Source organism: Heliangelus exortis, chromosome 9 (assembly GCF_036169615.1).
Source record: "Heliangelus exortis chromosome 9, bHelExo1.hap1, whole genome shotgun sequence".
In the NCBI taxonomy this organism is placed as follows: domain Eukaryota; kingdom Metazoa; phylum Chordata; class Aves; order Apodiformes; family Trochilidae; genus Heliangelus; species Heliangelus exortis.
This window is the reverse complement of record NC_092430.1, coordinates 13,265,154-13,283,355: the sequence shown is the minus strand read 5'-3', so window position 1 is coordinate 13,283,355 and position 18,202 is coordinate 13,265,154.

Sequence of the window (18,202 nt, the reverse complement as noted above, 5' to 3'; positions counted from 1 at the left end):
CTGCCAGGATCTCATGGAGGGCTAATTTCAGTAATGTGTAACACTCTGGATGGATCTGCAAAGGTAGCAAGGGATAGAACACAGAAAGCACTCCATAACACTTAGGGAAGGAAATACGAGTGAAGAACAGGGACACAAATGTCAGACAAAAACCAAAGATTTCATCTACCTCTGACAAATTCAGCATATATTTATGTACAGACTCTCTATCCTCCTGGCATGAAAATCTGTTTTTTTGCAAGACTTGCTCTGTATATGTAATTTATATGTAATTTATAACAAAAGTCACTGTTGAAACGGCTCTCCCGGATCTATTCCACTTTATTCTGATCTCAGCTTACTTAGTGATCCTCTTTGTGGGTACGCTTTGCAGTTGTCTACTTCATTGATTCTATTTACTTTTTCCCAGAAATGAGGGGATTTTTCTTTCAGAGGCCATTAAATGTCTTTCCTTGTGAATGTTGGCTGCTTTCAGTGTACCGTTGGATCCAAGAGCTGATACCCTAGCTCACCATCTGGCAGTTGATTTTTCTTGCCCTTGTGTTCATGAAAGAATAGTTTGTCAAGAATGAAAATAAAAAGAAAGAATTTGATGTGTTACGGATAGCTTTTCTGGAATGTCCATGGGAGCAAGTGGTGAGACAGCTGATCTGGTTTTGTTCATATTTTTTTTTTTTTGGAACAATCTCTAAATAATCATTTTGTGTCCTTACTTATTATTTAGGACCTGTTTACACAAGTAAATAATCCCTTTGACCTGAGTGAGACAATTAAAACGAGTGGTTAGTATCTGTCTTTAGATTACTAGGTGTTGGGATGAGTAATAACTAAGCAGTGGTGGGATTTCCCTCTCTTCCCTGCAGACACATGTGGAATTCTTAGCAACAACAAACAGAAATTAAATATTAAAAGTACAAAATGCTGTGGCTTAGCTATTTGTAATTTATAACTAAAGTCAGTGCTTTTCTTTGCAGTCTTCACTACTTTTTATTTTTGTCTTTGTTGGTTTTATGCAGTGCTCAGTTAACCACCTATAGCTTGTAATTTCTGTAAAATAAATGCTCTGATTTATATTTAAAATGGGTAAATGTACATAAGAGGACAGATACACGTAAATGTAGACAGAGGAAAGAAGCAGCAATCTGAAATGCTGAGACAGAGTACAAAGGTCTGTATTGATCTAAGGAAGGAGGAGTATCATCACATAGCTTTCATTTTGAAATTATTGTTGTGCTGAAAAAGAAATGAGAATGATCCAGTACTAACAGGATAGTAAAATTCTCCAAACATTTGAATTTCTAGCATGTCTTCATTCGGTGGTAAAGCCCATATCCGGAGCCTGTATTTCCACTTTAATGATTATGACAATAAGATCAGAAATTTGATATGAAACTTCCTCATAAGAATGACTTTAAGAACACAGCACTAGCTGTAGGATAGCTGCAGATGGGGAAGTATGTCTCCAACTTCAGTGTTGTTTTAATGCTAAACATGTTTCTTCTCTTGCCTACCTTGCTCAGTTGCATTGTCTGTGCCACTGTGCTAGAGTTGGCTTTAATAAATACAAATAAAATTATAGCTTTGCCTGTAAAATCCTAGGTAACTGTAAAACTGATATGTAAATGAGTGGCTCTTACCCAGCCTATTGGAAATAAGAAAGGGATATTTTAATTTTTTCCTTGGTGTTTCCATTCTGATTCTAATCAAAACCTTGAAGATAGAAAAACATTGGGTTGTTTTGTGTTCGTTCTTTTTTTTTTTTTTTTTTTTTTTTTTTCATCCCAGATGGTTTGAAAGATTAAAAAAAACAAGACTGGAGTCTGGCATTACTGCAGTCCAGGTAAAACAGCAGGAGCTATTGTAATACAGTGAGAAGGATTCAATAAATCTGAAACTGTTACAGCAGCAGTGGGGTACTTTCAACATAATTCCCATTTCTTTGGGAACAATTTGGTAATTGAAACTATTTATTTATAAAGTAACTCACAGAAAGAAGTAAAAGTGGCAGTGTTTTCGGTTCTTAACTAGTAATCATAATCTAGTTCAATTCAGAGTAGAACAGCTACAGTAGCACATGAGAAACAAAAGATAATAATGGTCTGAGCTGAGAATACTGAACACTTTGTATTTCTAATTGCATCCATCTTGCAAATGAACACAAACTTTAATTGAGGAAAAACTTATTATGGGAATCACTAGCAACAAAAGGCTGTTTTATGAGCCTTAAATAGACAAATGCTATTTGTCACAAATCAAATTTGTACTATTAGTTTAGTAAAGTGAAAATAATTCTATTGGCAAGCTTTTGAGAGCTACAGATGCATTGTATATGTCAATATTTTCTTTTGGTAAGGAGCTATTTAATAACAATTTTTCTGTGCAGAATTCTGGGTTTATGATATAATAATCAGTGTAGTTGATTACAGAAAATTATAACATAAAATTTTGTTAGTAGTAAATTTGGAGGAGTTATTGGTTAATAGTGTATCTTGGGTTAAATAGACTTCAAGATCAAAGGCTGAGGAACTGATGGCAAAATAGGGGAGTGAGAAGGGGCTGAATGCTTCAAGACAGTTAATGTCTTTTGAGAAATATTAGATAACTTCCTAGATCCTAACCAGACACAGCAGGGACTGGTAAAAGCTTAGAAAATAATATACTGTAGCCGTTGCAAATGTTATTGAAAATACATACTTAGCAATGATACCACTTATTTTGAAATATATCCCCAATTGTATTGGATTACCCTCTAGTGAGACAAAGGCAGAGGGTGGAGACAGTGCAACTTGTGTGAAACATAGAAGTCAAAAAAGTAGCATTATTTATTGAATGTAGGTATCTTGCATTCAATTCCACAAAGCAAAATATTACAGATCCTTTCTATCTGAGCATTATATTTCTCAAATATTGGGCCAAATCACTTCTGGTACGAGAGGAAAAGGGTTTTATCTCCTTGTTTCAGTGTGTTATTCTGCCACTACCTGAGCAGAAAGGAGACAATTGCTTCTTCAGATATGGTTATACCTTCCTTGATAAAATAACAAGATTTTTAAAAACAGACAAAAAACCAAAAGAAACCCACAGAGATTTGAGTCTGCCTCTGGTATTTACCTCTGCAAAGTTGATCTGCTGGGCTGCTAAAAGCAGAGCAGTAAGCAGAGGTGAGTATTGGAACTTTCCTCCCAGTTTAGTGAGATCTGACACTACAATTTCTGTCCTTCAGCTTAAAAGGTATTTAACAGTGTTGTGGGATCACTGTCTAGGTGTACTAGTTTAATCACACTGCATCACAAAAAAACTGCTAGTTAAGTGGTGTTTCTCAACACAGAGACTGGATGAATGTACCCCATCAAATTAGCTTATCATACAATATGCTTATCCAATTTCAGCATTCCACATTTTGCAAAAGAGTGGGCAAAGTCTCATGTACCATGTTAGCCTTTATACACTACAGTCATTATATCCAGTGACAAGCTTGGAGGCAAATGTGATTAAAATAATTTCATAAAGAAAAAGCCCCTAAAATAGGGGCTTTAGTTTAGTCATTGCCATGCAGCTGAATCCTGTTTTCACAACGATGCTATGTATTCATTTACTTTAACAAGCCAGCCTGAATGATGGAAGAATCAAAACTTGCCTATAATTTGATTTGTCCCTGGAGTCCAGGGGTAAAGCAATTCCAACAGCACAGATTATGTCCTTTTTAGACATGGAAATTGAACAGAGCACAAGCTATTTCACAATAGCTCCCCTTGTGGACAAAGTGTTTTGGAATAAAAGATACTTTTTCTTTGGAATAATTAGTATACTGATTATTATAGAACAGAATAAGTGTGCTAATTATTCCTACAGTGTCCACACAGGGACAAACAGAAAGCTATTGAAGAATGGCTTATTCTGCAATAGCTATTTTGGTCCGTTTCCCCATATAGGCAAATTCTACTGCTGTTGTCAGCAGGTAATGAGCGTATAGATGGAGAATGTGGATGGATTGCATTAATGATCTCTTCCCATTAGTGTTTCTTTGTGCTTCACTTTTGTTCACTTGCAGAGTTAATTGCTTAAAACTCCCTCTTAAGTCAGACACATTTCTAATTCTAACTTCCCAGTTCTTACACAGAGACCCTCCAAACCCTTTTGTGGGTGACCCACCACCAGCTGGCTGAGCAAATCAATGCTTGTATCTGATTGTTTATGCAAAACTGTTGGTTTTCACTGGAATGTATTTGGCTTTTTGCTAGATGTTAAAGGTTATGCTTCATTGAAGACCATTTTTATATTTTCTGCAGGATCACTTTGCAAAATAATTTTGCATTCATTTGAAGGGCTATTGGAAAATTCACCCAAGTGATTATTGTTTCAAGAAAACAGAAGGTCCATCTGTGTGAAGAGCTGAGGGAGTTACTGGTGGAAGGGAAAGAGAAAGGGTCATTAGATCCCAGACTACATTTCTCCCTTATATTAAATTAACATTCAGTTCTCAGGCAGCACTTCATATCTTCAGTTCTAAACTAGGTACGTTTTCACCCAAGTCACATAACCATCAGTATTTATACTAATATTTTTGGCTGACTGCATAAGCTCTGTTAAGTTCAGAAGTGCACATTTTCCTAGAAAAAAAGAGTTGTTCAAACTGAAAATGAGGGCAGCTTTAGGGGAAGTTTTCAAAATTTCTTGAGCACCTAGTCTGAGCCGCCTTAATGTGATCTCAAACTGTTCCCTTAGGAAAGGGGATACAAATAATCACTGTCCACTTAAAAAGGAATTGCCAGGCAAACACAGCAGACTGCTTGTCTAAGCTCTGCAGTTTCTCTTTATGTTATTGTAGAAACTGTGACCTAAGTGTAGAACTGAAAGTAAAATCCCCTCATTTTTCAGTTCTTATACTAACTGACTGTATTCATTCAGCCTTTTGGGGCCTCAGTTCTGCATGCACGTAGTGGTTGAAGATGTACCCTATAGGTGAAACATGGTATTATAAAGTGTTTAACATATTTACAAACAAATCTATTGTGGGGGAGTTTAACCATTTAAAAATAGGGAACCTGCAGCATAAGATGAGTGAAAAGCAGAGTGGCATTGTCCTATAGTGACTGAGGCCTCCGTGTGGTCTGTGCATGTGGGTTAATGCTTATTTCACTACAAAAAGCTGCTTGTAAAGTACTGTCATTAAGGCTCATGAGAAGATGGTCTGAAGGATAGTGCTGTGTCTGTTCCTCAAGACTACATGGCTCTTAAAAGCTTGTTTCCTGCAGTGGCTATATTTCCATACTAAATTACTACATTCCCCCTTAAAATCAGGTTTCATTGTGACTTTTCTACTATTCTGTCATAAAACTGCAGTTTAAGTGATGCTAGCTTGCAAACACAAGTTAGCAGTGTGCCTGTACTGTGATTTCAGAGGAGCAAATTCTGTTGTCCCTGTTGAAGTGCCACCTCTCAGGTGACATTATAGGCAATAATATTTAGAAATATGTTTTCATGTTAAGTAATTTTTATTCCCCTCTTCTGTTCTTGTGCAGTTCTGCTTCTTTTTACCTCCTATAGTAAAAGTGGAATAGAACGCAGATGGGTACATAACTTGAAACATTCTCAACAAACTCTATTAGTGCAAAACAGTGAAATACCTCATTTCTCTTTGTTGAGAGGTAGAAAAAAGACCTGCTTGGTTCAACAGCACTTTGGGCAATAGGAAACTATTATTACTCTGATCATATGACTGAACAATCTATACACTATAATCTCTACCACAGCAATATATAATATCTTAAGGACACAATGCCATTTTTTTGCTAAACACTGAAGACATTATATGTGTTTGCAGTTGCAAAACTGCTCATAGTTTGTCCAGGTGAAATAAGATTCTGAAATATAGCAAACTAACAGATTTTCTGTTCAACTGCCTCCTCTGATTTGCAAGGGTAAACAGAATTCCAAACAATTGGAGGTTGGCTCATATTGCACCCAGACAATTTAGGTGGCACCTGTCCTTATCTTTTGTACTCTCCCTTTAAATCTTTTGTGATGCTCAAGGAGCAGTCATTTTCTCTATTTTTGTCCATGACCTGCACTCAAACCACAAATATGTAGACTGAGACTTTCTCTGTAGAACCTCACTGAGTGATACAGAAGAATTTTACAGTTCCCTGTGTAGTCACATGTATTAGGAAATACAAAGGCTGGAATCCTCACTGTGTTTGGGGAAACCCAGATAGAAAAGGGAGCTAATTTTACTCTTTTCCTAGAGAAGTTCCCCAGATGACAATTAGTGTCCCAAAATATACTAGATGCTAGAATTTAATCCAGGTACTTAAAAGATTGGAGGTAGGAGTGTGTAGATGGTATTGCAGCAGGCACAGGAGAAAAGAAGGTGGCTGACAGGAGAAGGAGGGAAAAATGCATCTTCATTATTTATAATGCAGAGAAAAACTGCAAATTTAACCAAGTGTTTACTGTCCCATATGTTTTCTTTTTATTGCTCTCTAAGAGCAAAAATATTTATAGTTGGTCCCCAGCTGGAATATTATTTAGGATCCTGGAGAAGAAATGAAGGTCTGACTCTGCCATATTCATAGGTGTGAAGCTATCTTCACACATGCCTCACAGGCGTGAAGCCCTACCAAGCAGTCATGGGAATATTTTCCCATTCCACTTTCTTGGCAACATTACACAATTTTATACAATCAGGCCTTAGGGTGCCACAGAGTCCTCCTTCGCAACGCTGTTGAGCTCAGCAGTGCTGTTTTGTTCTGTGTGAGTTTCAACTTGGAGAGAGGGAGGCTGTAGAACAGAAACAAAAGTGACTTAGAGCATCATGAGCCTTGTGGGAAACTTCTTTCCAGAGTTGTGAATGCTCAAAAGATCAGAAGTTTGCTTTACCTACCTAATGATCTGTAGAGTCTGGAACTGCAGAAGAAAGGGGAGCTTTTCCTTAACAGAACAGAAATTTTTATTTGAAGTGGTAAAAGCTCTGGATCTGCTGTTTTCCTATGGGCATCACTAGTGGGCATTGCAATGTTGCCTTTCTTTGGAATTTATAAGGTTTGTACTGCTTTTAAAAACATTTTCTCTAACAGTTATGGACATAAAACATGCTGTGGTTTTTTGTTGGTTAGCTTTGGGGGGTTTTGTTGTGTTTAAAAAAAAAATAGGAAAAGGAAAAACTATTCTAGAATGAGCAATCTATTCTGGCATAGCAGAAATAAGTGACATTATGCAGCTTAGGGAATGTGAACCTCATCCAGCTTAGGCAACCATCTCTACAGTTACCTGGGTTTTGACAGACTCACAAATATAAAGCAAGGCAGAGTCAGACATTCATAAATTAATCATATTTTCACAGAGATTCTCAAGGTCTTTGTGAAGAATTTATCATGAACAGTACATTCACAAAACATTTATTGTTGTTCTGGCTGAACAAATGCTAATGTTTTAGTTGTTATGGATCCAGCCTAAAATGGCGGAAGGGAATTATTTAATATATTTTTGTGAACTGATGAGTATCATTTGAATTCTTCTACTTTGAACTCTCCTGCTGAACATGTTTGCTGCTGTGCCACTGCAGTTCCATCTCTTGGGGAATCAAGGTGCCCTCCTGGGTTTCCTGCTGGGTAGGTAGTTAGCGAGTTGCCAGCCCTGCAGCCACAGTTCCCTGCCCTGTGCCACCTCACAAAAGACCTACAGGCAGGAGGGAGGTCAAAGACTCTGGTTCTGTGAGAGCATGGGCACAGGTGTGTGATTTTTATGTTTCTGAGACTCAGTTTCCCCATCTATAAAATAAGAAACATGCCCAAAGCATACTCAGAACAGCTGCAGTAGTTTGCTTCCTCTCAGATATTCATTAACCTCAGCTAGAATGTGTATCTGGCATGGGAACAGCCCCAATTCAGATGAGGGTGAAGGCAAAATAAAAGCAGACTGACTTAAGCCATCTCCAGCAATTTTAGTGGAGTGACAGCAGTTCTGCAAGCTAATCCCTTTGACTCTGCCCTGATATGGACTGGGAAGTATTGCAGCTCAGATGACAAGCTGATAGGGGATACATTTTACCATAGATGTTTGTGCTGCATGGAAATATATGGATGTGTGTTTATATGGGCACTGCTGGAAATTGTCATAAAACACTGTAGAACAATATCAGGAAGGCTGAGAAAACCTGACCCAACACAAAATGGTGGAAAATAATACTTAGGCAACTTAGTGTTTTTCTTAATTTTCCTAATTCAAAGATCTCATTTTTCTTTATTATTTGAATTCAAAGCTCTGGCTCAGACTTATGAACGCTTCTCTGTGTTCAGGCAAAATTCTTTGTGTCTGTATTTTTAGGGCAGCATTTCTTGCTTATTATCTGAACTAAAGGGCCAAGATCTGCTTTAAATTGCACTGGCTTAGAAGGATTCTGCTGAAGCTGGTGCAGTTGCTTCAGATTTACACTGTTGCAAATATGTGCTGGAGTCAGCTCATAAATAACTTAGATTTGTGTAATATTTTCTGAAGAATTCAATGGTAGCATAGTCTACATCTACACTGGGAGCTTGGGAGTCTATCCTTGGCCACATCCCAGCTCCTCACTGGAGCAAGACCTTTGGCATTCACCAGCCCTTCTCCTCTCCTTTTCCTTGGAAGGGAACACTGGGGAATGTGTGCTGGATGGAGCTGAGGAACATTTCGACACCTGCTTATTTTGATGAAGAGACAGTGCAGACCTCAGGGCACAGGATGGTGCTCAATGGCACACACTCAGAAATGAAGCCATAAAATGAAAGCTTGTGGTAAAACTTCGTGTGAAGTGTAAGGTCTGTGAACTGTAGAAAGCTTCTTGGCCATTGTGTTTTCTTTAAATACAGTGTAGCACATAGAACAGCTGGACAACATTAGCCCTTAGAAAGTGGGAGAGACTATTAGCCCACCCGAGCTCTGTCCTTCCCTTCTGTGCTTTGCAGTGTGGCAGCAATTCCTTGGTGACTGCTCATTTACTGCAGAATATTCCTCACCTGCTGTCACTTTACCCAGGGTACAAGCAGTGCCTTTAGGTATAATTGACTATGCCAAGGAGTGCAGTCTCAGTAAAGTTATGGACAAAACTTGTAAATAGACATTTAGAAAGTTAGTAATTTATGTATAACTTCACAGAGTGGAAAATTCAATGCGTACACTAAATAAAAAAATCTTTTAAGTTACCTGAACACTCCAAGAATGACCTTGCCCCCTGAATATGGGTTACACAGAAGGTTGTGCAGTTTGCAGGACCTTGGCAAGTTATGGGGAAAGAAAGGCTGTAACTTAATGGTGATGTGATCAGTTTGTGATGCAGCATAGGGATGCTTCTCACTTTGGAAACAAAGGTGAGGTTAACTCCTCTTCCCCAGTCCCACAGTTGAAAAACGGAGTCTATTTCAAGCAATGATCCCACTGACACAGTCTCGATTTCTCTCCTCACCTCTTAAATACAAGTAGTTTTAGGGACAGTGTAACAGCTTTGAAGTCTTTCATTTGCTCAGTATTGAATGATCTTCAAAATGTAAGACTCAGTTATTCACTTGAATGACCATTTCCTCAAAGTATCTCCTGATTTCAGAGGCCTGCTAACTCCAGAACAATGCAGGGTAAGCTGAGATCTGAATGGGTTTCATGCTGCCCTAAGTGCAAATGGTTCCTGTTGATCTTAATGATGAAAATCTTGAGGTTGGGATTCTGATCTTAAACCATGTTTTGTTCCACAGGCATGAACACAAGCTCACTGAAGCTTCATTTGTGCCAAGCCATTTTTTAATTGAAAATAGAGTTATTCTGTTGTGTTTGAAAGAGAGCACAATGCTGTGCCAGCTTGGGAGAGTAGCTCGTTCTTTCACTTCCATACTCTTTAGGGAAATGGGATGTTTCTTCTGTGAATGTAAATAACTGGACTACAGATGACAGATTCCAGTTTTTATTCTTCGGAAGTTCACATTTTCTTGTCTCTAAGGGGTCACCTGAAATATTTAGGAAATATGGTTGCTTCAGTGGAGAGGGAGACTTCCATAAATAGGAGGAAAGGGAAGACTTTTATTGTATTTAATAAATAGTTCTCTCTTGTGCCTAAGATAAAGCTTTGTGAATGTAGGGAATGCATAATTTCAATAGTAAAATGTCCTAACTATTTTGGCATTGCTGAGATGTATTTTATGAAGGTGGATGCTGTTCCAGTTCTTAACTCTGTTTGGTTTAATGCCAGGAGACACGCAGTCTCTGTCTTTTTGAATTTCAGTGTTACTCTTTCCTTTTCATAGCCAACTTTTTTTCCTTTTCTGAAATGTGTAGCTTGGAAACGAGGTCCTTTTAATGAAGCTTTTGAGTCTCACAAAATATGATTAATCTGATTAGTGGTTCAGACTCTTTTTATGCTTACATTAACTAACACAAAGAGCCCCCCTACAGGTTAAAGTTTAAATGTGGATTACCAGATAAAGCTAGTCCTGACGAGGTTTCTATGGTGCAAGGAAAAATTGAATTTGCCTTTCACCTCATTTCAGCCTTTGTCATCCTGGTTTTTGCCCTTCTCCCTCATTCACAGTGAGGATATTAATTTTGCAGTAAAATCTTTAAGCAATTATGCAGATAGCTTGAAAAAAGCAACACACAAACACAATAAGAAAAGCTTAACTGAAAAATGGACCCCAGATATTCATTAAAACCAGATGGCAACATTCCTAGCAGTGTAACTTCGGATGTTTGGACTAAATTTGTATTAATGTGTCACAAGCAGATGACAAAAATGAACCACTGTCATATGACTGTGTGTATGTTTTGTACTTTTTGTTTACAAAGTAGTGAAGTATAGTAACTAGTGACTGTCTTTTTTGATAAACAGCTAAGAAAGGCTATCCTTTCACACACAAACACATCCATCTTTAGATAGCATTCCTCTGTGGGAGGCTCGCCTTCAATTTAACAGATAATGAACTTCTTCAGATGAATCAGAAAATTGGTAGTGAAATGAAGTTTAGTATTTTGCAGTGCAGCATCTACCAGTACAAGGATGTTTATAGTTTCAAAATGCGGTTTATTAAAATTGCTCATTTTTAAAATTCTCTCATCAGTCTAGTAATCTAGCTAATTTTTGTCCCTAATCACTTTATTTTGCAGATTATTTTTGTTATTGCTCTTTCAGAAATGAGTATAGGAAATTGAAGAGAAATAGCACCTGCAAATAGCATTTAATGAAAAGCATGATTGTGTACAGGGGCTTCCTATATATTCTCTCTGAACAATGAAGATGAAAAGGTGTTTTTTCTTTTATTACTTGGCATGCTCCGTATGATCCAATAAAGCACAAATAACATAGCACACCAGCCAGGGTAGACTACAGTCTCCCCTCAGTGAACACACATAATTCCCATTAATGATAATGGGAGATGCATGTCCCTACACAGAGGCAAGAGGGATCTTATATGTACATGTCATACATATGAAAATATCTGGCAGGGAAAGAGGAGTCTAGTACTGACAAATTGCCAGGAGGCATTTATTTTTTCTGTTAATTATAGTAATTATTTATCATGCATTAAAATAGTGCCCTAAATTTGCGTGGCACTCTGTGCAACACAAATAAGCTGTATTCAGTGCTGAAAGGGAGACACAATGAAAAGATGACAAACAAGCACAATGTGAGGCATTGGTGCGTCATCTGGAGGAACAAGAAGTCAAGATCCAGTTGCCAGAGATAAGGATTTTAAAAGACTGTAAGGGCACAAGGCCTGTCCTGGGCCAGGGGGCACTGCAAGCACAGCTAAGGAGCCCTCATCTGCCAAAGGGAGGTGAAGGACTTGGGAACATCCCAGGGATCTGAAACTGGAGGCTGGGGAAGGTCTGCCTGCCCTCCCAGGAGCCAGGGCATGGGTTGTGAATACCTTCACTGTCGAGAATTAACAAGGGGATCAGAATGGGCCATGTGCCTGCAGTGTGGGGAGAAAGCAAGTTCAACAGCAGCTGGAAGAGAGAAAGCAGCAGTTTACACAGTGAAAGACAGAAGAGTTCTGGCTAAACCAGATGGAAAGGTAGGCAAGCAATACAGAGGGCAGTTTTGTCCAGAAGCCCAAGAAAAAAGTCTTTTATGTGACAAAGAGACAGGGACACTAATGGTCCATCACCAAGTCTTACGTTAATTCTTGCTTATGTAGCCTCAGCCTTTCCCTATTGTTGATTCTATCTAGACCCAAGAGAATCTAGTTTTCATCCATTTTGTAAGTTTTATATGACCACACATCTCTGTGGATATTTTATGCCTATGTCAGGCTGTGCCCTGCAAATAGTGAATCTGCTGGCTGGTCCCCATAAGCTTTGTGGAGATTGTTAACAAGGGAAGATGTGCTATTGTTCCCATTGCAGCAAAGGCTTCTGAGATACAAGGAGTCCTTGCAGGACAGAGAATGTCCCACCTGGGGCAGCACATTCCACTGGAGCTTTGCACCTCCTGAGGTCCAGAGAATATATGAGCACAAAGCCAGGGGAGAACAGGCGTCTTTCATTCTGCCGCTCATGGAAGTACTTGTATTGTAATTGAAATTTAATCTGAGTTCATGAAATGTTTATGAACCTGGAACAATTGTGTAAAGTTTCAGTCAGTTGCACTGCAATTTTATTTGCATATTTATTTCTGGGAAGGAACACGGGCCTTGCAAAAAGATTTTTTTGGGTTTTTTTTGTTTTGTTTTTTTTTTATATATATGAGTTGGTTTAAGGTACATTTACTGGAAACTCTTGGCTAACCCGCAGGTTTAAGAGGAACTATTTGGACTCTCTTTACTCAAAAAAAGTACCTGCAAGCTTTAGCCCTTTAGGTATCTTTAAATCAGTTGAAAAATAACTGATGGCAACAATCAGTGGCAGGCCTCCCAAACTGTCAGCTGTGGGCTTTGTTATGTATTTTTCCTCCCAGAAGGTTTACCCAGGAGAGTGCAAGGGGAGCACAACTGCCTAAGTGCTACTCTAGAGATGCTGGAATGTGTTTAATTCAACAGAAGCTATGTTTGTTTCCATAGGGAAAACAACAGCACACAGAGATGCTATCTGAGGACCTTAGATTACATGGCTTCTTGAGCTGCTCCGGAGATGTAGGTAGTTTAGAAAAATCTCTTGACCTTTTCAGGCTTCCTCCACCATGATGGTTAGACGTAGCTGTGTAAAATGATAGGTAGTTTACAGCTTGCCTTCCCTGGGGTGCAGCTGATTTACAGCACGCTTTGTATGTAATTTGGCCATAGAGAGACAGCTTTATACCCAGCTTTGCTTTTTGGCTATGATGAGGACTGTAAAAATGCTGTGATCCTGGAACGTGCATGTTCTTAATTTGTTTTTTCTTGGAGATGCAGGGCTTGCTGGGACTGTGGGACTGTTGGTGGGCTGAGGTAATTCAGTGACCTTATATCTAGACCTAGACTGATTAGATAATCTTCTGAATGAATGCATATTTATTTTCCTGAGTCAGTGGAGTTACTGTGACTCTGACAGTCTTGTCTTCCACTCAGATTGTTTTCTTCCATTCTTCTCCTTCCTTGAGGTCACTAAAGCTTCAACACAACCATGCATTGAGAGATCCTTAAGAAGAAGGCCTTGGCAGAGATCTTAATTATTTTCTGGAAGGTAGACAGGCACACATCCTTACTTCTCTTCTTCACCTGTCTGCCAGAGCACTCATATAAACCAAATCTATAAATCTGTTTTACCCTTTTTTCATGCTGTCGGAACAAAGTGGAATTCACTTCCATAGCAAAGCACCAAGACTTCACTGTTTTGATCTGATACGATTACTCAGGATTGCTCTACAGTTCTGTACTCATCCCTGACTTAGACAAGGAGGTGCTGTGATTTCATGGCCTCCAAGATGGGATTTACCCTTTCCTGGTGGAGCTCAAAGCCTGGTGATTTCTGACTGTAGGAAGGAGGCTTCAGGCATAGCTTTGCATTAACTAACCAGCAGATCCAGTGAGACTGAAATCGATCCCACACCCTCCAGTGCTGAGCCTGGCTGTATAGTAGCAATGGCATTATAGGCATCGGCCTATCCCAGCTTTTCCTCCACTGGGTGCTATGACTGCTTGCAGCATGGCCCTCAGCAGACAGCCTATGTGGCTCTGAAAGCTGCTGACACCATTAATGCCAATACTGTCATACCCTGGGAACTGGATCCACATGATAGCTCCTTTCAGCCACCTGCAATCAATACCCATTATCCTCTTACCTTGCAGGACACAGTGCTGGTGTTGAGCTGATGGCTCATATTTTGGACCATTCATTTGGTAATGTCCCACATCTCATTAGGTCAGGATGGTAGGGGCTTCGTATTGCATCAGCTGAGTATAGGACAGCTTGATTTGGAGGGAGGCTTGGAGTGGGATCATCATTCACCATGGACCAAAAATGACAAGAACCCAAAGCAGGCTGAATTGCTTCTCCTTACTCCACACCTACCTTCCATTCATGAAAACTAAATTTCTACCCAGAAACTGACATGGAATATCATCATGGACTAACCCTAATAATCCTAGAAGGCAAGTCTAACAACATATGTTATTACTGTGCTTAAATGTTAATAATCTGGCTTTTAAAAATTAATGACAGGTGTCTGCTTATTAACAGGTATGGTCAGAACATATTGCTGGTGCTGGTATATCTGCAAAAGCCTAATCTCACTACCCTGAATATTCCTAAAATTATTGCCTCGATTAATAAGAGGCATTTGAAGAGTGATTTATATTAGTGAAATAGAACAGAAACTACCACAACAGCTCAGTTTTCCTTTCTGTTTATATAGAAAGTCATAGAATACCTGCTTAGAAAGGATCTCAAGGATCATTTGGTCCAAGACAAGATGTCCCACCACCCCATCCAGCTGAGTCTTGAAAGTCTTCACTTTTGGGGAATCCACCAAGGAGATTATTTCAATGGCTGATTGAAATAATTGTGAAAAAATTTCCTCTTGTGTCCAGTCAGAATGTCCCCAGGAGTAACTTGTACCCACAACCCCTTGTCTTTTTCTTTGTAGCCACTTTTTAAACACTGTAACATAGTGATAAGATCTCCACTAAGCCTTTCTTTCTCAAGGCTGAACAAAACCTATTCTCTCGGCCTTTCCTCCAGATCACTTATGAGGATATTAAACAAGGTTGGGCTCAAAATCAATCCTTGGGACACCCCAATTGTGACAGGTTCCCAGTTTGAAAAGTCAAGTCCACTTTTCCAGGATGTAATGCATAGGTAAATATACACACCCACAATTATTTTGCATGTATAATGAAAAAAAAAAAAACAAACCATAAGAAAAAAAACAAAAAACAAACCAAACCAAAACCCAACAAAAAAACCCACACCTATAAACTGAGTGTGTGAATCTGTCTCTCAGTTCCAGAGGTAAAAACTGTCTATAGGTTAATTCATCCTCTTCTGATTGTTAATTTAATTAAAAAGTCAACCTGGCCTTTATTTAAAAAAAAAAAACATTTTTTTTTTTAATTGCAATATAATTGGTTTTAGAGAGCATTTTTTAACATTACCTAGGAAACACAGTGTTTAAACCTATTTGAATCTGTCATAGTCAGTCAGTATAATTGATATTACTTATAATTGTCATTTTATGTTTGTGGTGGGAAGCAGAATTTGAACCTTTGTTTTTGGTATTAGATGTGAAAAATAATTAACTCAGTTGTGGGAAAGTTTGCCAAAACACGGTCTTTTGCTGATAATTTAACTCCCCTCACCCCCTCTTGATTTTTTTTTGTTCTGTTTTTTTTGTTTTTTTTTTTTTTTTTTTTTGGTCAGTTCGATGGTGTTTCTGATGTCTCATTGATTTATAGACATAAGTGGAATTGAATCATGAAATCTCGCAAGTCTGAATCCACTTTTCTTGCATAAGAGAAATCTCATTAGATTCTTTAGGACAAAAAGCAACATGCATTTGAGTTCTCCAAAAGCATTTAATAAAGCATGAAAAGATATGACAGCAATCCCACTAAAACACAAGGGCAAATGAATGATGTTACTGTAAATCTTTACATCAATCACGCCTGGACTTTCGAAACAATGTAGTTTTGTTTGCATTTCAGAAGTGACAAACAACTCTTCTGACTGGCTTAACATAGTCACTTTCCATTAGTCAAGACCAGAAGCAAGTCAGAATTAAAATGTGGCCCTTGGTTGCCAGGCAGCCGAGTTGTCTTGACATGGTGGTTAGTTTCCTTTTCATCGAGTGACAACAGTGAAATGAAAGAAGTTTTGAAAAACTTGATAATGGTTTTCAAAGGAGGAGGATAATTGGTGGGGCTAGCTTGTGCAGCTCTGTGTGGAAACTTTCGTCTGCAGTAAGGGAAGACTGTCACTAAAAATTTAAACTCTTGTACACAAACTTGACCTGGAATCTTCTCCAGGTTTTCACTGGTTCATTTGTAGAACACTTCTCTCAGCCCAAGGGGTGCTGGGATGAAAGCATTAGGACAGATGGGTAAAGCCCCAAAGGAAGAAAAGAATCAATAGTTGTGATTTAATCCATCAGTGAAAGGGAGGAATTAAGTAAAATCTTTAAAATGAGGAATTTGTAAAAGATCTTTTGATAGTACCTATAGCTGAAAATAATTTATCATCTGATCGCTGTTGAAAGTTAATGGCATTTGGACTTAGAAAAGCATATTTTTGACGCATTTTGCCCAATTCCAAGCAATTTTCCTGCTGTTATTTTTTATATTCTCTAGACAATAGATAATTTAATTCAAACAAATTTCCCAAAGATGTCAAAAACCTAAATCATAACAAGATGATCGCAAGGTAAGCTTTTGCTGCTGTTGTTAATAATGCAAAAACTAAGGGGACATGAATACTTATAATCATATAAGTTGATATGCAGTAATATTTCTGTTAAACTGTTATAAAAGTCAAATGTATGCATAGCTGTCTATATCATTCATTTGTTAAAAGAAAAGAGGGGGTGGAAAGCTGAGCAAAATGTACCCATAATGAAAGAAGGGACCAATTAGGGTTGGATTAACATTCATGGTTATTTACAGTTGTTTTTGTACTTGTTCTTGTGCTCTGACTTCCTAAAATTTCACAACCCAAAGATTTAGAAAAATGGGGTTGTTTAGACGCGAGGTGCAATGAAGTGGCTGCAGCCATTGTGCAGACACCACCTCTCTCATTATACCCTCTCAATCAACACTCGGCACACAGGAAACCGCAATAAAGCCCATCTGCCACGGTTAATCTGCAGGCAAACCCACACCCATGTCTGTGCCCGTTACTCTCCAGCCTTATTATTCTCAGATCCAAAGCTTCATAAGGGATCAGCCAAAGTCCATTAAAGTAAATAATAGCTAGAAATGACAGGCTTAGCAAGGATTGGGAGGAAGTTGAAGACCAATCTGAGCTCTGAGCTCTGATTAATAGAGAAAAGCATTAGGAGAAAAGGGGAGAAAAATGACCTCAGCCTGCTCCAAAGAATTCCTGAACCTTGGTTGTTAGGGCAAGTGCTACCATCTGAGACGTTAGTGATCCTTGAATTTCCTTCACTTTGATGCAGCTCAAATGGGAAAATTTTGAAGGTTCAGCAAGGCCCCAGACCTCAGCTGGAAAGCCGTCTGGAGTCAACCCTGTCAAAATTCTCTTGTGGAAAAGAAAGCCTTTATTAGCTAGATTGCAACAAAAAAACCACAGCCTCTAATAAGAAGAGAATGCATGCTATAGATTGCATATACGTTAATTATTAGAGAGTATTTCATTGTTCTCATCTGTATTCAAATGTGTGCAAAAGATCTTTTTAAATACCAGCCGGAGTACCTTGAAAAAAAAATTAAAAAACAGAAAAACAAAACCAAACACCTTGTCATACTGGGTTTTTTGTTCAGCTTCATTTTTAATAAAAGACTCAGTTCATTGACAAGTGATAGAATGCCCTGCTTGGGAGGACTGGTAGATAACATCAGTGCTTATGAGGATGTTGCATGTAACGTTTGCTCTCCATTATCTCAGCTTTGTGTTGTACATGAACAGATTATAAGGAAACCCATGCCAAGTCAGTCTTGCACAGGGATTTATTTTTCTAGTGCTAAAGGAAATTATTGTGCTAAACCCAGAAACTTGGTCAGCTCAAAAAACATTTGTGCTGTTTCTTAGCATAAATTAACTAGCTCTCTTCCAGTTATATAGCTGTAATATGTTGTATTTTGATTATTGGGAA